Source organism: Neofelis nebulosa, chromosome 3, assembly GCF_028018385.1.
Source record: "Neofelis nebulosa isolate mNeoNeb1 chromosome 3, mNeoNeb1.pri, whole genome shotgun sequence".
NCBI lineage: Eukaryota > Metazoa > Chordata > Mammalia > Carnivora > Felidae > Neofelis > Neofelis nebulosa.
The window spans coordinates 7,254,924-7,279,078 of record NC_080784.1 but is presented as its reverse complement, the minus strand read 5'-3'; the positions used below and the strand labels follow the sequence as shown (position 1 = coordinate 7,279,078).

The window sequence follows — 24,155 nt, the reverse complement described above, 5'->3', positions numbered from 1 at the left end:
CCCTGGACTCTTGCTTGTTGGGAGATTTTTGATTACTGATTCAATTTCTTTACTGGATATGGGTCTGTTAAAATTTTCTACTTCTTCCTGTTTCAGTTTTGGTAGTTTATATGTTTCTAGGAATTTGTCTATTTCTTCCAGATTGCTCAAATTGTTGGTATATAATTGCTAATACTATTCTCTTATTGTTGAATTTCTGTGGTGTTGTTTTCTTTTTGTGTGTTTCTTTGCTCTCTTCTCTTTCATTGGTGATTTTATTTCTGTCATTTCCTTTTTCTTTTTGATAAATTTGGCTGGGGGTTTATCAGTTTTGCTTATTCTTTCAAAGAACAAGCTCATGGTTTTGTTGATCTGTTTTGTTTTTAAATTTTGATATCATTGATTTCTGCTCTAACCTTTATTATTTCCCTTCTTCTGCTTGTTTTGGACTTTATCTGCTATTCTTTTTTCCAGTTCCTTTAGGTGTAAGGTTATGTTGTGTATTTGAGACATTTCTTTCTTCTTTAGGAAGGCCTGGATTGCTATTTATTTCTCTCTTATGACCACCTTTACTGCATCCCAGACTGTTGTGGACTGTTGTGTTTTCATTTTCACTGGCTTCCATGTACTTTTTAATTTCCCCTTTAGTTTCTTGATTAACCCATTTATTCTTTAGTAGGATGTTCTTTAATCTCCAAGTATTTGTAGTCTTTCCAGTTTTTTTTCTTGTTGTTGATTTCAAGTTTCATAATGTTGTGGTCTAAAAATAGGCATGGTATGATCTCGATCTTTTTATACTTGTTGAGGGCTGATTTGTGGCCTTTATGTGACTTATTCTGGAGAATGTCCCATGTGCACATGAGAAGAATGTGTATTCTGGTGCTTTAGGATGAAATGTTCTGAATATATCTGTTAAGTCCATTTGGTCCAGTGTGTCATTCCAAGCCATTGTTTCCTTGTTGATTTTCTGTTTAGGTGATCTATCCGTTGCTAAGTGGGGTGTTAAAGACTCCTACTATTATGGCATTATTATCAATGCATTTCTTTATGTTTGTGATTGATATATTTGGGTTCCTTCAAGTTGGGGACATAAATATTTACATTTGTTAGACCTGCTTGGTGGATAGACCCCTTAATTATGATATAACGCCCTTCTTTATCTCTTATTACAGTCTTTGTTTTAAAATCTAGTTTGATATGAATGTGGCTATTCTGGCTTTCTTTTGATGTCCATCAGCATGAGAGATGGTTCTCTATCTCCTCACTTTCAATCTGCAGGTGTCTTTAGCTCTAAAATGAGTGTCTTAGAGGCATCATATGAATGGGTTTTTTAAAAAATACATTCTGATACTCTATATCTTTTGATTGGAGTGTTTAGTCCATTTATATTTAGAGTGGTTATTGAAAGGTATGAATTTAGTGCCATTGTGTTACATGTAGAGTTGGTGTTTCTGGTGATGTTCTCTGGTCATTTCTAATCTTTGTTGGTTTTGGTCTTTTTAATTTTGTTTTGTTTTTTCTCCACTCAAAGGAATCCTCCTTAAAATTTCTTGCAGACCTCATTTAGCAGTCTCAAACTCCTTTAGTTTTTGTTTGTATGGGAAACTGTTTATCTCTCCTTCTATTTGGAATGACAGCATTGCTGGATAAAGAATTGTTGGCTGCATATTTTTTCTAATTCAGCCTGTTGAATATACTGTGCCATTCCTTTCTAGCCTATCAAATTTCTGTGGACAAGTCTGCTATGAACCTGATCTGTCTTCTTTTTAGGTAAGGACTTTATCTCCTTTGCTGCTTTTATAATTCTTTCCTTGTCTGTGTATTTTGTGAATTTGACTAGGATATGCCTTGGTGATGGTTGTTTTTTGTTGAATGTAATGGGAGTTCTCTGTGCTTCTGGGATTTTGATGTCTGTGTCCTTCCCCAGATCGGGAAAATTTTCAGCTACAGTCTGCTCATATGAACCTCTGCCCCTTTTTTCTCTCTCTTCTTCTTCTGGGACTCCTATGATTCAAATGTTAATCCTTTTTTAAAAAGTATTTTTTAAGTTTATTTATTTGCTTTGAGAGAGAGATTCAGAGTGCACAAGTGGGGGAGGGGCAGAAAGAATACAAAATTCCCAAGCAGACTCCACACTGTCAATGCAGAGCTCGATGCAGGGCTTGAACCCATGAACCGTGAGATCATGACCTGAGCTGAAATTAGGAGTCATCCGCTTAACAGACTGAGCCCAATATTAGTCCTTTTTAATAGAGTTCTTTAAGTCTTGTATTGTGATCTTTTGCCTTTGTTTCCCTCTTTTTTTCTGCTTCATTACTATCTAACTTCTTCACTACTCTGCTTCCTCCATCCTTGCTGTCACAGCATCCTTTGAGATTGCATCTTGTTTAAAGCATTTTTAATTTTGGCCTGACTAGATTTTAGTTCTTTTATCTCCACAGAAAAGAATTCTCAGGTGTCTTCTATGCTTTTTCAACCCTAGCTTGTATTCTTATAATCTTGGTTTTAATTCTAGATCAGACATCTTATATCTGTGTTGATAAATCCCTGGCTGTAATTTCCTCCTGTGTTTTTGGGGTGAATTGATCCATTTTGTCATTTTTGGAGGAAGAAAAATATTAATACAATAAAAAATTATAATTAAAAAACTAAAAACAGAACAAACCAAATAAAGGAACCTAGATCCTAGGTGTTTTTGTCTGATGGTTGAGAGAAGCTTGATAGAATAGAGAAAAAAGAGAAAGGGAAAAAAAAGTTTAAAAAAATGTAAATAATAGAATAAAATAAAGAATATAAAATAGAATTAAAAAAATAAAAAACAAAAAAGAATGTGCTCTTTTTATATCCAAGAAAGAGAAAGAAAAGAAAGAAAAAAGAAAACAATTTCAGCAAAAACAGAAGCAAAGAAAACAAACAAATAAATGAACCAGCAACCAGAATGAAACTTGAATGAAGTTACATCCTGTTTCTCCTAGAACTGAAACTTTGCAGTGCACTAGTCTGTAGACTATTAAGCAGGTGGAAGGGATTTGTGCTGTTCTTCTGGGAGATGTGCCTGGAGGGTGCAGTTGGGCAGGACTTGGTGTAATGCCACTGTTCTCCACTTGGTAGCGCTGCTTAACTTATTGGGGTCGATCCATATGGTGCACGCATGTGTGCACATGGGCTAGAAGTGGAAATGGCTTCACCCAGCTCCCTAGTGTCTGGCTCGGGAGTGATACATCCTTACCAACCCATGATCAAGCAGCCGTATTTTGTTTCAGGCCCCTGTCAGCTCCCTACCTCCAACTTGTCTGTGTCTAAGTGGTCCACCTGCCAGGTGGCACCTCCCTTCAGAGTTTTATCTCAGCTGGGGTTGTGTTTCAAACCCCACACTTCAGAGACCCCCCATGGCTCAGACTCCCACCAATTCTCTGGTGGAGGGTCTGGCTGAGCAACAGCCAGTTCCAGGTTTTGCTGCCCTTGGAATCTTTGTTCCAGGATCAGTAAATGTGGCTATTCTCTGTGTCTACTGGGACCTTTGCCTGCAGGGAGGCTTATGATCTCTACCAAATGCACTCCAAGCAGGGGAACGAGTTCTCCCAGCATGGCACATTGACCCCTTGGACCCTGCTCTCTGCTCCTGGGATTTGACCTGCTTCCTCACCAGAGCACCGCCAGTCACTGAGCTCCAAAACTTCAGACTCTGTGCTTCACTGTTTGTAGAATGCTGGTGGTGTTGAAACCCTCTCCTTTCTCCCTATCATTGTTCTTGGAGAACAGATTTCTTGTTCGGTCCCTTGCAAGTGTTTTCACTCTTTTTATCTCCAGCTACTTTCAGGGGAGTGCTTTTCTTGCAGGATCCCAATGTGCCACACTCTCCCCCTTTCTCCTCTCCTTCTCCTTTCTCCGTGAGAATCACTTCCTCCCCTCTGCAGCTCCACGGCTTTTCTTTCCCCCAGTTCACCTCTCTGCACCACATACTTGCCAAGGTCTCCAGCTCCAATTATGTAGATCGTTGCATTAATCCTCGAATCAATCTTCTAGGTGTTCAAAATGGTTTGGTGCTGATCTAGCTGTGTTTCAGAGATGCGACAAGCTCAGGGTCCCCATAATACTCTGTCATCTTAACTCCTCTCTCTCCTCCATTTCTGACAACCACCAGTCTTTTCTCTGAGTTGAATGTTTTTTTGTTTGTAGATACCACATATAAGTGAACCCATAAGAATTTGTCTCTGTCTGACTTATTTCATTTACCATAATGCCCTTAAGTTCATTCATGTTTTCACATTAGGCAAGATTTTATTCTTTTCTATGGCTGAATAATATCCACTACGCACACCCCACATTTTATTTGTCCATTCATCTGTCAGGGGATACAGTCTTTGCCCCCATATCATGGCTATTATATAAATGCTGCAATGACCATGAGAGTGTATGTATCTTTTCGTTAGTCTATTCATTTTTTTTTTAATTTTTTTTTTAGTAAATACCCACAGTTGGAGTGGCTGGACCATATTGTAGTTCAATTTGTAATTTTTTCAGAAATTTCTAAACTGTTTTTCATAGTGGCTACACCAATTTACATGTCTGCCGACAGCACAAAATATTGTCTTTACTCAACATCCTTGCCTATGCTTGTTATCTCTTGTTTATTTGTTTTTAGTAATATCCTTACAGGCGTGAGATGATAGCTCTTCATGGTTTGGGTTTGCATTTCCCTGATGGGTAGTGATGTTGAACATCTTTTTATGTGTTTGTTGGCCATCTGTATATCTTTAAGAAATATCTATTTAGGTCCTCTGCACATTTTCTTAATCATATTGTTTGATTTTTTCCCTATTGAATTGTATAACTTCTTTATCTTAAATACTAACCCCTTATGAGATATGACTTGCAAATATTTTGCTCATTCTGTAGAGTGCTTTTATGCTTTGTTGATGGTTTCCTGTGCAGAAGGTTTTTAGTTTGCTATAGTCCTTCTTGTTTGTTTTTGCTTTTGTTGCCTTGCTTTTGGTGTCAACTCCAAAAAAATCATTGCTAAGAATGATATCAAGGAGCTCCCCCTGCCATGTTTTGTTCTAGGAGTTTTAGAGTTTGAAGTCTTGCATTCAAGCTATTAATCCATTTTTACTTTTTTGTGTATAAAGCACTATAGTGGTCCAGTTTCATTCTTTTGCATGTGGCTGTCAAGTTTTTCCAGAGCCATTTATTGAAGAGATTGTTTTCCCATTTATATTTTTGGCTCTGTTTTATAAGCTAAACGACTGCACATGTGTGAGTTTATTTCTGGGATCTCAATTCTGTTTCATTGATCTTTGTGTCTCTTCTTTTGCCAACACCATACTGTTTTGATTACCGTGGCTTTATAATAGTGTTTGAAATCAGGGCATGTGATTCCCCCAGCTTTGTTCTTTCTCAAGGTTGTTTTCACTGTTTGGGGTTGTTTGTGATTTCATACAAATTTTAGGATTTTTTTTGCTACTTTGTAAAAATTGCCTTTAGAATTTTGATAGCGGGGGGCAACCTGGGTTGCTCAGTCAGTTGAGTGTCTGTCTTCAGCTCAGGTCATGAACTTGTGGTTCATGGGTGTGAGCCCCACGTCAGGTTCTGTGCTGACAGTTGGGAGCCTGGAGACTGCTTCCAATTCTGTGTCTCCTTCTCTTTCTAACCCTCCCCCACTCATGATCTCTTTCTCTCTTAAAAATAAATAAAGATTAAAAAAATTAAATAGGATTTTGATAGGATTATATAGGCATATGTCTGTTGATTGTTAATTCTTCTAATTCATGATTAAGAATTTGTTACATTTATTTATGTCTTTAATTTCTTTCATTAATATTTTATAGTTGTATCATTGTATAGTGCATGATTAATATTGCATAGTTATCAAGGTACAGGTCTTTTGCTTCCTTGATTAAATTTATTAGTAGATATTTGATTCTTCTTTATGCACTTAGAAATAGGTTTTCTTAGTTTCTTTCTGATAGTTTGTTATTAGTGCATATAAATACATAGGATTTTTATTTATTGATTAGTATCCTGCAACTGTCCTGAGTTTTATTCATTCCAACAGTTATTTGGTGGAGTACTTAGGGTTTGCTATATGTATCATCTGAAAATGGTGACAGTTTTGCTTCCATTCTAATTTCAATGTGTTTAATTTATTATTATTTTGACTAATTCCTCTGGTTATGACTTCTAGTACTGTGATGAATAAAATAGCAAGAGGTGGGCATCCTTGTCTTATAACTGATTTTGGAGGAAAGCTTTCAGCTTTTCACCATTCAGTGTAATGTTAGCTAAGTGCTTGTCATATGTGACCTTTCTGTCATGTTGAGTTATGTCCCCTCGATACCTACTCTGTTGAGAGCTTTATTGTGAATGGGTGTTGAATTGTTAAAATTCTCTTTCTGCAGATATTGAGATGATAATATGATATTTTATTGAAGTATATTTGAGATGTGATATATTAATTTCAGGTGTACCACACAGTGATTTGACATTTATATACCTTATGAAATGAACACAATATGTCTGGTTACCATCTGCCTACCATACATAGCTATTAGAATCCTATTGACTATATTGTCTATGCTGTACTTACATCTCTGTGGCTTATTTTAAAACTAAAAGTTTGTACCTCTCAATCCCCTTGAAATATTTTGACCAAGCTCCTGCCCCCATCCCTTTGGCAACCACAAGTTTTTTTTCTCTGTACTTATGAGTCTTTTTCTGCTTTTGTTTTATTCATTTGTTTTGTTTTTTAGATTCCACATATAAGTGAAATCACAAGGTATTTGACTTATTTCCCTTACATAATACATTCTAGGTCCATCCATGTTGCTGCAAATAACAAGATTACATTCTTTTTATGGCTGAGTAAAATTCTTAAAAAAAATTTTTTTTTAATGTTTATTTTTGAGAGAGAGAGAGAGAGAGAAAGAGCATGAATGGGGGAGGAGCAGAGAGAGAGGGAGACACAGAATCGGAAGCAGGCTCCAGGCTCTGAGCTGTCAGCACAGAGCCCTATGCAGGGCTGGAACTCGCAAGCTGTGAGATCATGACCTGAGCCGAAGCCGGACACTCAACCGACTGAGCCACTCAGGTGCCCCATGGCTGAGTAAAATTCTATTGTATGTGTATGCCACATCTTTATACATTCATCTATCGATGGATACTTAGGTTGCTTTCATATTTTGGTTATTGTAAAATATGAGCAATGAACATAGGGGCATATGTATCTCTTATAATTCGTGTTTTTCATTTTCTTCCAATATGTATCTGGAAGTAGAATTTCTGGGTGGGGTGGTATTTCTATTTTTAATTTTTTGAGGAACAGTGATACTGTTTTCCATACTGTATGTCTGCACCAATTTACAATCCCATCAACAGTGCATGATGTTTTTCTTTTCTCCACATCCTGGCCAACATTTGTTAATTCTTATCACTTTGATACTAGTCATTGTGAAAGTGTGAGGTGACACCTTATTGTGGTTTCGATTTGCATTTCCTTGGTGATGAGTGATGTTGGGCATCTTTTCACACGCCTGTTTGCCCTCCGTGTGTCATCTTTAGAGAAATGTCTATTCAAGATTTCTGTCCAGGGGCGCCTGGGTGGCTCAGTCGGTTGGGCGTCCGACTTCGGCTCAGGTCACGATCTCATGGTCCGTAAGTTCGAGCCCCGCGTCGGGCTCTGGGCTGACGGCTCAGAGCCTGGAGCCTGCTTCCGATTCTGTGTCTCCCTCTCTCTCTGCCCCTTCCCTGCTCGTGCTCTCTCTGTCTCAAAAATAAATAAAAACATTAAGAAAAAAAATTAAAAAAAAGATTTCTGTCCATTTTTTAAATTGGATTGCTAGCTCTTTTGGCGTTGACTTGTATGAGTCCTTTGTGTCGTTTTCATATTAATCTCGTACTGGATATATCATTTGCAAATACATTCTTTTATTCAGTAGCTTGCCTTTTCATTCGGTTAATGGTTTCCTCTCTGCAAAAGCTTTTCCGTCTTTTGTAGTACAAATCACTTATTTTTGTCTTTGTTGTCTTTGCCTCAGGAAACATCCAAAAAATTGCTGAGACAGAAGTCCATGAGTTTACTGCCTGTGTTTTCTGTGGGGAGTTCTATGGACTCAGGTCTTATGTTTAGGTCTTCAATCCATTATGATTTCATTTTTGTGTGTGGTATAAGAAAGTGGTCCAGCTTCATTCTTTGCCATGTAGCTGTCCAGGTGTCCCTGTACCATTTATTGAGGAGTCTGTCTTTTCCCATTATATATTATTACCTTCTTCATTGTAGATTGGCTATACAAGTGTGAGTTACTTCCTGACTGTCAATTCTGTTCCATTAGTTGATGTTCCTGTTTTTGTGCCAATATATCTGTTTTGATCACTATAGCATGGTAGTATAGTTTGAAATCTGGACCATGATACCTCCAGCTTTGTTATTCTTAAGATTGCTTTGGCTATATTCAGGGTCTTTTGTAGGTCCACACAAATTTTTAAATTGTTAGTTCCACTTTTGTAAAAAATGCTATTGGTATTTTATAGAGATTGCATAATCTGTAGATTGCTTTGGGTAACATGGACTTTTTAACAACATTAATTCTTGCGATCAATAAACATGACACATTTTCCATTTATTTGTATTATCTTTACTTCATCCATGTGTTGTAATTTTTGGTATACAGGTCTTTAACCTCCCTGGTGAAATTTATTTCTAGGTATTTTATTCTTTTTAATGCAGTTGTAAATGGGATTGTTTATTTAATTTCTCTTTTTGATAGTTTATTATTAGTACAGAACACACAACGGGTTTTTGTATATTATTTTGTATATTTTGTATATTATTAGTACAGAAACACAACGGGTTTTTGTATATTAATTTCGAATCCTGAACATTTACTTATTTATTTTAAGAGGTTTTTTTTGTGTGTGGAATCTTTAGGATTTTTTATGTATAGTTTCATGTCATCTGCAAACAATGACAAATTGACTTCTTCCTCACCAGTTTGGATGCATTTATGTATTATTCTGGCCTGATTGCTGCTGGTAAGACTTCTAGTACTATATTGAATAAAAGTGGCAAGAGTGGGCATTCTTGTTTTGTACCAGATATTAGAGGAAAAGCTTTCAACTCTTCATTATGAAAGTATTATATTAGTGGTGGGTTTGTTACATATTGCCTTATTATGTTGAAGTATGTTCCCTCTATATACACTTTGTTGAGAGTTTTATCATGTATGGATGCTGAGTTTTGTCAAATGATTTCTCTGCATCTATTGTAATAATCATAGGATTTTATCCTTCATTTTGTTAATCCAGTGTATGATGTTGATTTGTGGATATTGAACCATGTTTGTTTCCCTGGACTAAATATCACATGTTTGTGGTGTGTGATCTTTTTAATGTATTGTTGAATTCAGTTTGCTAATATTTTGTAAGAATTTTTGCATCAATGTTCATCATGAATATTGGGCTGTAACTTTTTGTGGTTTATTTATTTGTAAATTTTTTTAATGTTTATTTATCTTTGAGACAGAGACAGAGCATGAACGGGGGAGGGGCAGAGAGAGAGAGAGGGAGACACAGAATCTGAAGCAGGCTCCAGGCCCTGAGCTGTCACCACAGAGCCTGACGTGGGGCTCGAGCTCAGGAACTGCGAGATCATGACCTGAGCTGAAGTCAGACGCTCAACCGACTGAGCCACCCAGGCACCTCTTTTGTAGTTGTTTTTTTAATGTTTATTTTTTGAGAGAGAGAGAGACAGACAGACAGACAGACAGACAGGGTATGGGTGGGGGAGGGGAAGAGAGAGGAGACCCAGAATCCCAAGTAGGCTCCAGGCTCTGAGCTGCTAGCACAGAGCCCGATGCAAGGCTTGAACCCATGAGCCATGTGATCATGACCTGAGCCAAAGTCCGCCGCTTAACTGAGGCACCCAGGCGCCCCTTTTTGTAGTTTTTATGACTGGTTTTGTTAGCAGAATAATGCTGGCCTTACAGAAATTGGAAAGTGTTCTTTTTCAAACTTTTATGTAATAATTTGAGAATAGGTATTAACTCATCTTAAAATGTTTAGTATAATTTATCTATTAAGATGGCTGGTCCTAGACTTTGGTTTGTTGGGAGCTTTTTGATTCCTGATTCAACTTTATTATAAGTAATCAGTCTGTTTAGATTTTTTTTCCCCCAATTCAATCTTGGAAGATTATATGTTTGTAGAAATGTATCCAGGGGCACCTGGGTGGCGCAGTCGGTTAAGCGTCCGCCTTCAGCCAGGTCACGATCTCGCGGTCCGTGAGTTCGAGCCCCGCGTCAGGCTCTGGGCTGATGGCTCAGAGCCTGGAGCCTGTTTCCGATTCTGTGTCTCCCTCTCTCTCTGCCCCTCCCCCGTTCATGCTATGTCTCTCTCTGTCCCAAAAATAAATAAAAAACGTTGAAAAAAAAATTAAAAAAAAAAAAAAAAAAAAAAGAAATGTATCCAATTATTTTTTTGTGGAATGATTTATTATTTAATCATTTGTTGTAGTTTCTTACAATCCTTTGTATTTTCTTGGTGTTGGTTGTAACTTCTTTTATTTCTGATTCAGATTTTTTTTTAAAATGAGTCGAGGTAAAGTTTTATCAGTTTTGTTTATCTTTCAAAGAACTAGCTTAGTTTCTGTAATCTTTTATGTTGTCTTTTTATACACTGTTACTTATTCCTACTCTGGTCTTTATTATTTATTTCCTTCTACTAACTTTGGGCTTTGTCGGGTTTTTCTAGTTCCTTTAGTATAAGGTTAGATTGCTGGAGATTTTTTTTTTCTTCTTCTTACGTAGGGCTGTATTGCTTATATAATTCATTCTTATAACTGCTTTACTGTGTTCCATAGATTTTATTTATTTTTATTTTTATTTTTTAACGTTTAATTTTTGAGACAGAGAGAGACAGAGCGTGAATGGGGGAGGGGTAGAGAGAGAGGGAGACCCAGAATTGGAAGCAGGCTCTAGGCTCTGAGCCATCAGCCCAGAGCCCAACGAGGGGCTCGAATTCACGGACCGAGAGATCGTGACCTGAGCTGAAGTCGGACGCTTAACCCACTGAGCCACCCAGGTGCCCCTGTGTTCCATAGATTTTAGAATAATGTTTCCGTTTTATTTGTCTGAAGGTATTTTTCGATTTTTCTTTGATTTTTTTTTTTTAATTGACATAATGGTTGTTTAGTAGCATGCTGTTAAGTAGTCTGTTAATATTTTTCCAGTTTCTTCCCCCAGTAAGTAATTTCTAGTTTCATACTATTGTGGTCAGAAAAGACGGTTGGTATCATTTCAATTTCTTTAATTTACTGAGACCTGTTTGGTGGCCTAATATGTGGTCTATCCTGGAGAACGTTCTATATATACTTGAAATGTATATATGTTCTGCATTGTTTGGATGGAATGTTCTGTGTGTATCTGTTAACTCCATCTGGTCTAATGTGTTGTGTAAGGCCAATGCTTTCTTACTGATTTTTTTTTGGTGGCTCAACTATCCATTGAAGGAAGTAGAATGTTTAAGTTCCCTACTATTTTGAAATTACTGTGAATTTCTTTGTTAATATTTGCTTTACATATTTAGGTGTTTCTATGTTGGGCATATAGATATTTATAATTGATATATATTGTGGAATTGATCCCTTTATTATGTAATGCTTTTTTTTTTTTTTTTTGGTCTCTTGCTATAGTCTGTTTTAAAGTCTTTTCCCCACCTGATGTAAGTGTTGCTGCCCCAGCTTTTAAACATTTCATTTGCATGGACTCTTGTCCTATTTTTCACTTCAAAGCTACATGTGTTTTTAGCTCTCATGTGAGTTTCTTGTAGATGGCATATAAATGGGACTTATTTTTTTTACTCATTCAGTGATCTTATATCTTTCTTTTGATTGGACCATTTAGATGATTTACCTTTAAAGTAATTATTTGTAGTTCTTCTCTGTTCCTTTTTTGTCTTGCTCTCTTATTTTGTGATTTGAGAAATTTAGTGTTAGTATTCCTTTTTCTTTATTTTTGAATATCTATTACAAGCTTTTGGTTTATAGTTAACATGAGGGTTATATATAACACCCTGTGTATATAGCAGTCTATTTTAAGCTGAAAAGTGCTTAATGTCAAACACATTTTAAAAGAACTGTCTTTATCTAACTTCCCATATATTTTGTGATTTGTTATCTGTTTTACATAGCAACAAAAGATATTTTTTCTTTTATAATTTGCTTCTACTTAGGGCGTTTCTAGTACAGAAGACTCTTGAGTATTTCTTGTAAGACCACTTTAGTGACGATAAACTCATTTAACTTTTGTTTGCTTGAAAAATCTTTCTCTTTCCTTCACTTCTCAATGACAACCTTGCCAAGTAGAGCATTCTTGGTTCTAGGCATTTTCTCTTCAGCTCTTTGAATATATTTTGCCACTCCCTTCTGGCGTGAAGTCTTATGGGTGTTACCTTGTATGTACCTAATTGTTTTTCTTCTGCTGCTTTTAAAATTCTCTGATTTTTGAAATATTAATTACTATATGTCTTAGTGTGGACTTCTTTGGGTTTATTTTGTTTGGGGATCTCTCACCTTTCTGGAGCTGGATGTCTGTGTCCTTCCCCAAGTTAGCAAAGTTTTCAGAAATTATTTCCTTACGTTTTTGTCCCTTGTCCTTCTGAGATTCCTATAATGTAAGTATTAGTATGCTTGATATTACCCCAGGGGGTCCTTAAATTGTTACCATTTAAATTTTTTTTTCTTTTTGCTGTTCAGCTTGGATGTTTCTACTACCATGTCTTTGAGATTGCTGATTGGCTTTTCTTAGCCTCAGAAATCTGTTGATTTCTTCTAGTGTGTTTTTCAGTTATTCTTCAGCGCCGAAACATATATATTTATATTTTATCTCTTTGTTGAAGTTCTTACTGTGTTGATCCATTCTCTCGGTTCAGTGAGCATCTTTGTGACTTTTACCGTGAAATCTTTATCAGGTCCATTGTTTATCTCCATTTCATTTAGTTCTTTATCTGAGGTTTTGTCTTATTCTTTCCTTTGGAATATATTTCTCCGTCTCCTCATTTGGTTTACCTGTATTGTTTTCTATGTATTATTTAGATCAGCTGTATTACCATTCTTGAAAGAGTGGTCTTATGTTAAATGCATCCCGTGGCTCTCAGGAGCGCAATCCTCCCCGGTTACCAGAACGGAGCCCTCCACCAGTATCCCCTGCAGGCAGCCTTCTCTTGTGGCTGCAGTGTGACAGCTCCAGCAAGATGGTGGGTGGAGCTGACCCCTGGACTGGCTGGCTGAGAGGACTGGCAACATCTGCTGGGGGTGCCCTGGTGGGCAGGGCTGGTTTGGCTGGCCGTTAGGCCCAGTTATGAATACTGCAGGTGTGCTGGTAGGTGAGGTTTGCCCTGCCTAATGCAGGGGCCCCTTTTAAGGGACCCGGTTTACAGCTGAGACTGCCTACTGGATGTGGCAGAACAGTAGCCACTCTGTGGGGTGCTGGTCCCATCTGAGTCCATGCATCAGGTTTGGCAGTGAGGTTCCACAGGAGGGGAAAGGGGACAACAGTGCTGGCTGAGACCACCATCGGGTTTGGTGGGTTGGGAGCTGCTCTGGGAGAGCTCCAGAGTGGGCAGATGGGGAGGAGTGTGTCTGCAGGGGAAAAGGGTGGAAGGGTAGGGGTTGCTAGCAATGTATATGAAGGTGTCAGAACTGGCACTCACCAGCACCAGGCCTGCTAGGCAGAAGGAGGTCAAGAAAAATGGCACCTGCCTGCACTTTGATCCCTGGATAAAGTTCCTACAGGATTCTTTTCCTCCAGCATACAACCTAAAACTAGTCGGTAATCTTCCCGTAATGTCCCGGATGCTTTTCAGACTGCTGCCTCTGTGCTAAGTCTGGGAGCAAGTGAGTTCAAGCTCTTGCACTTTAACAGCAGAGTCTCCGCTTTCTAGAGCCCTCTGGCTCTCCTGGTGGTGATTCTGGTTGGTTTCTGAAGATCCTTGAGGTGAGTACAACTGATTTTTAAAGCCAGATTTTATGGGAGTTGATCTTACCAGTGGTGCCTATGGTAGGGGGGGTATTGTCTGGGGTGGGGCTTGAAGCCTTTGCTCCGGAGGAAGGACCTCCAAGTCTGTGATACTTCTCTTTGTGGGTCACCATGCCAGGGATGTGGGTCCTGAACTGAATGTGTTTCTGCCTCATCTCCCCATCTTGATGTGCCTTTTTCCTTATATCTTTAGCTGTGGAACAGCTGTTATGCTAGTCGTTAGGTCTTCTCAGACCTTGGTATGTCCATGGGAAGGGGTGAGCACAGGATCTTGGCATGTATGCCATGTTGAGTGAGAGCCTCTAATGACACAGTTTTTATCCTTCATTTTATTTTGTGGTATCACATGGATGGATCTGCAGATATTGAACCTTCTTGTGTTCCGGAATAAATCTCATTTGACCATCATTTAGGTCTTTTAATGTGTTGTTGAATTTGTTTTGTTAATATTCCATGGGCGATTTTTCAGCCTATATTCATCATGGATATCGCCTGTCATTTTTTCTTTATTTTTTGATCATGTCCTCTGGTTTTGCTATTGGGGTAACACAGGCCTTACAAAACAGTTTGGAAAAATCCCCTTTTCTTTAACTTTTAAAAAGTATTTGAAAAAGATTGGTATTTCTTCTTTAAAAGTTGCATTGGGGTGCTTGGGTGGCTCATTTGGTTAAGTGTCTGACTTCGGATCAGGTCATGATCTCACAGATTGTGAGTTTGTGTCCTGTGTCGGGCTCTGTACTGACAGCTCGGAGCCTGGAGCCTGCTTCAGATTCTGTGTCTCCCTCTCTCTCTGCCCCTCCCCTGCCCATACTCTGTCTCTATCTCCTTGAAAAATAAACATTAAAAAAAATATTTTTTTAAGTTGTGTAAAATTCACCAGTAAAACTGTGTGATCCTTAAGTTTTTTGTTGTTGTTGTTGGAAGGGTTTTCATTACCGATTGAATCTCTTCATTAGTAGTTGGTCTGTTCAGATTTTAGATTTCTTCCTGATTCAGTCTAGGTAGATTTTATATTTTTAGGAATTTACCCATTTCTTCTAGATTGTCAAATGCGTTGGTTTATAATAGTTCATATTAGTCCTTTTTGATCCTTCGTATTTCTGTGGTATCAGTTGTAACATCTCTTTTTTCATGTCTGAATTTAAGTTCTCCTTTTTTTTCCTGGAGAATCTAGTTAGAGGTTTGTCAATTTTGTTTATTTTTTCAAAGAATCAGCTCTTAGTTTATTGAATTTCCCCCACTGTCTTTTTAATCTCTATTTATTTCTACTCTAGTAGTTTTTCCTTCTTTCTACCATTTTATTTTTCTAGTTCCTTGAGTTGTAAGATTAGGTTGTTACTTGAGATACTTCTTATTTCCTGATGTAGGCCTTTCTTGCTATGAACTTTCCTCTTAGAACTGCTTTTGCTATATCCTATAGGTTTTGGTATAATTTATTCCCACTTTTATTTGTTCAAGCTGTGTTTTAATTTCTATTTTGTTTCTTCATTGACCCATTTGTTCACAGTATATTGTATAATCTCCACATGTTAGTGAACTTTCTAGTTTTCTTATTGACATCAATTTCTAGTTTCATAATGCTGTGGTGAGAAAAGGTCCTGGTTATGATTTCTCTTCCTAAATTTATTAAGACTTGCTTTGTGGCCTGACATGGATGTATCCTGAAGAATGTTCCATGTGCCCTTAAGTGAATGTTTATGTTGTTGCTTTTGGATAGAATGTTCTTTATATATGTAAGAAGTCTGGTCTAATGTGTTAAGGCCAGTGTATCCTTATTTATTTTCTGTCTTTATGATCTATCCATTGATGTATATCAGATATGCACGTTCTTGACTATTGTTATGCAGCATTCTGTTTCTCCCTTTACATTTTTTTAAATGTTTGTTTTTGAGAGAGAGAGAGAGAGAGAGAGAGCGAGCGAGAGCATGCGAGCACGAGCAGGGGAGGGGCAGAAAGAGGAGACACAGAATCCGAAGCAGGCTCCAGGCTCTAAGCTGTCAGCACAGAGCCTGATGTGGGGTTGGAACCCATGGACTGTGAGATCATGACCTGAGTTGAAGTCAGACGCTAAACCAACTGAGCCACCCAGACACCCCTCTCTGTCTCTCCCTTTTAAATTTAATATTTCCTTTACATATTTAGGTGTTACCGTGTTGGTTGCATAAATATTTACAAATTTTATATGTACATGTTGGATTGACCCATTCATCATTGTATAATGACCTTCTTTGTCTGCTATTGCAGTCTTTGATTTAAAGTCCATTTTGTTTGGGGGCACCTGGGTGGCTCAGTCGGTTAAGCATCTGACTTCAGCTTGGGTCATGATCTCACGAGCCCCGCGTCGGGCTCTCTGCTGACAGCTTGGAGCCTGGAGCCTGCTTCAGATTCTGTGCCTCCTTCTCTCTCTCCACCCCTCCCCCACTCACAGTCTGTCTGTCTCTCTCAAAAATAAATAAACATTAAAAAAAATTAAAAATAAATAAATAAAAAATAAAGTCCATTTTGTCTGATATAAGTGTAGCTACCCCAACTTTCTTTTCATTTCCATTTGCATGAAATATCATTTTCCATCCCTTTGATTTGTGTGCTTAAAGCTGAAATATGTCTTCAAAGGTAGCATATACTTAGGTCTTTTTTTTTTTTAAACCGTTTAAGCACAGTGTCTTATGAATGGAAAATGTACTCCATTTACAATTTGAATTACTTATTACAATTTGAATTACTTATTACAATTTGAATTACTTATTACAATTTGAATTATTTCCTGACTGTTTTGTAATTCTTCTCTATTTCTTATTGTCTTATTCCCTTAATTTGTGGTTTGCTGACTTTCTCCAGCAGTATGAATACGCACTTTAATCTTTTCTTTACTATAAGCTTGTTTTGTGCTTACCAGGAGACTTACATATAACAACTTAGGTTTGTAACAGTCATTTTGATAACAACTTAAGTTTAAATGTATTCTAAAGTTCTATATTTATACTCCCTTCACCATAGTTTGTGTTTGATGTCACATTTTCTATCTTTTTATATTGTACATCTATTGTTTTTACTTTAAAAAAATTTTTTTTAATGTTAATTTATTTTTGAGAGAGAGGGAGACAGAGTGCAAGTGGGGGAGGGGCAGAGAGAGAGAGAGAGAGAGACAGAATCAGAAGCAGGCTCCAGGCTCTGAGCTGTCGGCACAGAGCCCGACGTGGGGCTCGAACTCACGAACCATGAGATCATGACCTGAGCCGAAGTCAGACGTCCAACTGACTGAGCCACTCAGGCACCCCTTACTTCCTTTTTTAAAGTTTTTATTTAAATTTCAGTTGCCATACAGTGTAATATTAGTTTCAGGTGTATAGTATAGTGATTCAACACTTCCATACCTCACTCGGTGCTCATCACAAGTGTGCTCCTTAATCCCCATCACCTATTTCCCCCATCCCCCCCCACCTCCCCTTTGGTAACCATCAGTTTGTTCCCTATTGTTAAGAGTCTGTTTCTTGGTTTTCTTCTCTCCCTCTTTTTCCCTTTGCTCATTTGTTTCTCAAATTCCCCATATGAGTTAAATCATATGGTATTTGTCTTTCTCTGGCTGACTTACTTCACTTAGCACAATACTCCCTAGCTCCATCCATGTTGTTGCAAATGGCAAGATTTCATTCTTTTTTATGGCTGAGTAATATTCCATTATATGTGTAGATGCCACAAAGTAGGTGGTAATGCCTTAACTGTATGCGTGTTGTCAGGCCCAGGGGCCTCTTCCATCCTTGTCAAGGGCAGTGCTAACCTTCTCTCTTTTCATACAGTGTGTGTGTGTACCACCTTTTCTTTATCCATTTATCAGTCTGTGGACATTTGGGCTATTTCCATACTTTGGCTATTGTTGAGAATGCTGCTATAAACATTGAGGTACATGTATCCCCTTGAATTCGTATTTTTGTATTCTTTGGGTAAATACCTTGTAGTGCAATTGTTGGTCATAAGGTAGTTCCATTTTTAACTTTTTGAGGAACCTCCACACTATTTTCCACAGTATCTGCTGCAGTTTTCATTCCCACCAGCAGTGTAAGAGGGTTCCCCTTTCTCCACATCTTTGCCAGCACCTGGTGTTTTTTTCTGGTTGATTTTAGCCACTCTGACAGGTGTGAGGTGATGACTCCTTGTGGTTTTGATTTGTATTTCCTTGATGAAGAGTGCTATTGAGCATCTTTTCATGTATCTATTGGCCATCTCTTTGTCTTCTTTGGAGAAATTTCTATTCACGTCTGCTGCCCTTTTTTAAATTGGATTGTTCACTTTTGTGTGTTGAGTTTTATAAACGGTCTCTATATTTATAAATGTTCTATATATTTTAAAGCGATACTAACCCTTTATCAGATATGTTATTTGCAAATATCTTCTTCCATTCTGTAGGTTATCTTTTAGTTTTGTGGATGGTTTCTTTTGCTGTACAGATGCTTTTCATTTTGATATAGTCCCAAGAGTGTTTTGTCTTGTTTCCCTTGCCTTAGGAGATATATCTAGAATGAACTCAATATGGCCAATGTCAAAGACACTACCGCCTGTGTTCTCCTCTAGGATTTTTATGGTTTCAGGGCTCACATTTAGGTCTTTTATCCATGTTGAATTTATTTTTGTTTATCACATAAGAAAGTGGTCCAGTTTCATTCTTTTGCATGTAGCTGGCCAGTTTTCCCAACACCATTAAAGAGATTCTTTTTCCCACTGGCTATTCATTCTTACTTTGTTGGAGATTAGTTGACTATACAGTTTTGGGTTCATTTCTGGATTTTCTGTTTTGCTCTATTGATCTGTGTGTCTATTTGTGTGCCAGTACCACAATGTTTTGATCACTACGACTTTGTAATTTAAGTCCAGAATTGTGATGCCTTCAGCTTTGCTTTTCTTTAAGATTGATTTGGCTATCCAGGGTCTTTTGTGGTTCCATACAAATTTTAGGATTCTTTGCCTAGCTCTATAAAAATTGTTGTTGGTGTTTTGATAGGGACTGCATTAAATTTGTAGGTTATTTTGCACAGTGTAAGTATTTTAACAATATTCTTGCAATCCATGGTCATGGAATATCTTTCCATTTCTTTGTGTCATCTTCAGTTTCTGTCATCAGGGTTTCATAGTTTTCAGAGTACAGATCTTTCACCTCTTTGGTTAGGTTTGTTCTAAGGTATCTTACTGTTTTTGGTGCAGTTGTAAATGGGATTGATTCCTGTTTATCTTTCTGCTGCTCCATTATTGGTGTATAGAAATACAACAGATTTTAGTACATTGATTTTGTATCCTACAACTTGACTGAAGTTGTTTATCAGTCCTGCAGTTTTTTGGTGGAGTCTTTTTCAGTTTTACATAAAGAGTATCGTGTCATCTGCAAATAGTCAAAGTTTGACTTCCTCCTTGCCAATTTGGATGCCTTTTATTTCTTTTTGTTGTCTGATTGATATGAAAAACTATGTCAACAAATTGTACAACATTGAAGAAATGGATAAATTCTTAGAAACACATAAACGACAAAAACTCAAACAGGAAGAAATAGAAAACTTGAACAGACTGATAACCAGGAAAGACATTGAATCAGTTATCAAAAAACCCCCGACAAACAAAAGTCCAAGACCAGATGGCTTCACAGGTGAGTGCTACCAGACATTTAAAGAAGAGTTAATACATACTCTTCTCAAACTATTCCATAAAATAGAAATGAAGGAAAACTTCCAAATTCATTCTATGAGGCCAGCATTTCCTGATACCAAAGCCAAATAAAAACGTCACTAAAAAAAAAGAACTATGGGTCAATATCCCCGATGAACAGGATGCAAAAATTCTCAATAAATACTAGCAAACTGAATCCAACAATACGTTTAAAAAAATCATTTGCCACAATCAAGTGGGGGTTTTACTCCTGGGTTGCAAGGCTTTTTCAGTATTTGGAAATCAATCAATATGCTACACCACATTAGTAAAAGAAAGGTTAGGGACCATAAGATTATTTCAATAGATGCAGAAAAAGCATTTAACAAAGTACAACATCCATTTATGATAAAAACCTCAATAAGGTAGGTTTAGAGGGAGCACACCTAACATAATTAAAGACCATATATGAAAAACCCGCAGCTAATATTCTCAATGGGGAAAAACTGAGAGCTTTTCCTCTATAGTCAGGAACAAGACACAGTAATCCACTCTCATCACTGTTATTTAACATAGTACAGGCAACAGGTTTTAAAATATGAAAATATATACAGTTCTTTGGACTACAACTGAAAAAACCTTCTGGCCTAGAAGACAGATGATTTAGATGTATCCACTGGTAAATGTGGCAAAACCTGGGGCTCTGGTCGAGTGTATAAGCTTCCTTCAGGGAAATAGCAGAAAAATGCAGTGAGGTAGAGAGAGGGCCCAAAGATGGTATCCCCTCTCTCTACCCCCATAGACATGGTGGAGACATGGTATCCCCATAGCTTATGCCCGCTGATAAGAACTGTAGACTCTAGATATACGGCAAACCTGAAGTTTGCCCCTTTAGCTGAAGTTCCAGGATAAGCAAAGAGGTCTCCTTCACAAAAAGTCTGGACGGGGGTAGGGGGGTGTTCTAGCCACTCTCTGTGCGGTACTCTCCGGCGGTGAGACATCCAAAAACTGTCTCTTCGTTTGCTAGGAACCCAGGAATACCAGCTATCCTGGCTCCAGACCCAGGCAGTCAAAGAGCATCCCCTGGGTCGCAGATGCACCAGCAGGGCACCAGGCATAGAAACTAGGGGAACAGACACGTAGAAGAGTTCTCCTTGAATTGATACTGGTGTGGCCTAGAGTGAGAAAATAATGCCCACCTTCTGAGTTCTCTGGAAAGGTTTATGGTGAGAACTAAATGGGAGTTTAATTAGCAACCTGCCCCTTGTCTTCTGTTTGATAAGCTGATAGGCCTCTTTTGGAGGATGATTGAGTTCCTGGTTTTTTGTTTTTGTTTTTTAAGTTGGTGGTTGTTTTTTTTTTTTTTTTTTTTTTGCCTCTTGACACACTCTTGAGTGTGGTTGATATTTAATGCTTCTTTCTGTATTGGTTCTGGTCCTATGGGACCTGTGAGCATAATGCCACCAGAGCCTGGTGATTTGCAGCAGCTGCGAAAGTTAGGATATCAACTCCTTTCTGGGAGATATTTTCAAGTTGGAGGAAGGCAGAGAGAGGTCACAAAGAGAGTGTCTACCAGCCTCCGTTTCTTGAGAGCGACTCTGTGGGCCCTGTGATGTGTTCCAGACTGGAAGCCTACCCTTCAGGCCAAAACTCCTGGACAAGCAACTCTTTCTAAGAAAGACGGGGCTGTGTTTCCATCTGTCATCTCTGTAGTGTCCTGGGTGTGAACTGCCAAGAACTGTCTCTGATTATTAGAGTTCCACGTGTCTCGGGAGCACAACCCCCCTCTTGGGCTCCAGAGCCAGGTAATCCGTGAGTGTCTCCCAGGGTGGTAGCTGACATAATAATGGTAACAGAAGTAGAAGATGTCACCTGGTAAAATCATGCCTGCCAGCATTAGCAAGACAGAGGGAGAGCGTAAATATAGTGCCCTTCAGTGGGGAAGTAGAAATGGTCCCTGCCAGGGAAAAACAAACAAAGGGGTGCCCATGGCTGTAGCAAGGGAGAGAGCAAAAATAGTGCCGGCCAACACCTTCATCTCTGGAGAGTGTCCTAACAGGCCCCTGATCCTCTGGCTGATGCTTTAAGTTTAGCAAAATAATTTCCTCCACATGTTTTCTGAGGGCTTTTCCAATGTCTTCTTTTGTGCTGAGGCCAGGAAAGGAGTGAGTCTGAGAACAAGCCCCTGAAAAGCAGTTTCTTAATTTGTTAGAGCCCTTTGAGTTTTGTGGATGGAAGTCCCATTGGTTTTCCAAGGCCGATGTGGTAGGGACTCTGCTGTCAGGGGCAAGGCTTATAAGCTGAGATATCTGATGTGCGGTACAACATTTCTCTCCTTAGGGAGAAGCTCTGGGTTTGTGAGTTCCCTCCCGAGCATGGGTCACAATACCAGAGTGGGGTTTACGGTGGGGTTTAAAGTCTCGGCCTCCTCTACTGCCATGATGTGGACCTTTTGGTGATTGCCAGTGTGAAGGAGCTGCTCAGCTAGTTTTCAAGTGTTTTTCAGGTGAAATTGTTCCCTATGTAGCTGTAGATTTGATGTGCTCATGAGAGAAGGAGTTGCAAGATATTCTTATGTCGTCAGCATGTTGGACTGCCTCCAAGATGGACTTTTTTGTAAATTTTCTTTGAAGAAAGACTCTTTAAGAATAAATGCTTTCATTTTGGTATAACTCTAGACTTTTCAACGTTTTTTTTTTTTTTTTTTTTTTTTTTTTTTTTTTTTGGGACAGACAGAGACAGAGCATGAACGGGGGAGGGGCAGAGAGAGAGGGAGACACAGAATCGGAAACAGGCTCCAGGCTCCGAGCCATCAGCCCAGAGCCTGACGCGGGGCTCGAACTCACGGACCACGAGATCGTGACCTGGCTGAAGTCGGACGCTTAACCGACTGCGCCACCCAGGCGCCCCAAGACTTTTCAAATTGTAAACATAATGCAAATGACCTTTGTATACACTTGACCAAGTTTCACCTTTTATAGTCATGGTACAGTTGTCAAAACTAAGAAATTAACATGAGTGCATTACTATGAACTAAAATCTAGACTTTATTTGGATTTCACCCATTTTCCCACTAATGTCCTTTTTCTGTTTCAGGATTGGATCCAGAGTACCACATCACATTTTGCCTGCCATATTTGGGTTTTGTCATTAACCCATTTTTTTTTTTCCATTTTTTCCATTTCTTCTCTCCTCTTAGCTTTTAGTTAGATGGTCTAATTATCTCTGAATGTTCAGCTTTGAACAAAGAAACTTCTTATACTTTCTGGAATAAGCCAGTTCTTTATACTTGGTTAACATACTAAACTGAGTCACTTTCTGTGATTGTTACCTAAAATCTGTTAGAAGTTGGGAGGTACCTATTAACAATGACAACTTTTGTTTTAGAATAATGGATTTGTAGCTCTTTGTTTGTTTATTCTGAGAGAAAGCAAGAGCGTGAGTTGGGAAGGGATAGAGAGGGAAAGAGAATCCCAACTTGGGGAGGGACAGAGAAAGAGGGAGAGACAGAATCTTAAGCAGGCTCCTCACTGTCAGTGCGGAGCCGAATGCGGGGCTCGATCTCATGAGATCATGACTTGAACCAAAATCAAGAGTCAGACGCTTAACCAATTGAGCCACCCAGGTGCTCCAGATCTCTGGCTCTTTCGATTGGTGGTTAGGTTGCAGGGCCAGTTATCTGTCTGGAATCTCCTAGTGTGTGATGAAATCTGTGTCATCTGCATAGGTGAGAAAATGCATCCTCTATTTTTTATGGTAGAAGGAAAAATGCCCCACTTTAGACAAGTTACCGTAAGAGGAGCCAAGAAGGACTGTCGGAATGTTGAGCTAGCCTGTTATCTTAAAGATGAGGAAATTGGGCCCCACAAATCCTGAGTCTGCCCAGGTGATACAGCTAGGAAATGGTAATGCTGGCATCGAGCTACACAACCTGTTGTCCAGTCTGCTGTCACTGTCCCTTCCACACTTTTTTTTTTTTAAAGTTTATTTATTTCTTTATTTTGAGAGAGAGAGAGAGAGCATGTGAGCAAGCATGCACAAGTGGGGTGAGGGGCAAAGAGAGAGGGAGACAGAGAATCCCAAGTAGGCTCCTCACCATCCACACAGAGCCCAATGTGGGGCTCGAACTCATGAACCATGAGATCGTGACCTGAGCTGAAATCAAGAGTCCGACACGTAATCAACTGAGCCACCCAGGAGCCCTGTTACTTCCACTCTTAAACTCCATCTACACTTGGCCTTATGTGTTTTTATGTGTGTGATAAATCAGTCATATTTTACATGCTGATTTAAATTTGGCTTCATATGCCTCTGTTCATCTTGACAGATGAAACAGACGTTAAAGCGAGCATTCTGATTTCTTTCTCTGCCTCTTAACTTCAATTTTACTATAGCACACCCAGTAGGACAAAAATCACATTTAAAGACTTGATTACAAGCTATTAATTTGCAAACAAAAAGTATAGGCTTTAAGATTTTTTCAGTAGGTCAGCTAGGTCACTAGACTGCGGGAAGTTT

The 24,155-nt window shown here is 38.6% G+C and overlaps 1 non-coding gene and 1 pseudogene across 1 annotated transcript; one reads left to right on the top strand and one right to left on the bottom strand.

Moving 5' to 3' along the window:
• The first annotated feature begins 13,648 nt into the window (after positions 1 to 13,648).
• LOC131506275 (osteoclast-stimulating factor 1-like) overlaps positions 13,649 to 24,155 on the top strand; it is a 52,223-nt pseudogene continuing 41,716 nt past the window's right edge.
• On the bottom strand, positions 17,685 to 17,806 carry LOC131508266 (U6atac minor spliceosomal RNA). The gene has a single exon (XR_009259964.1). It is a non-coding gene; the product is annotated as a U6atac minor spliceosomal RNA (small nuclear RNA).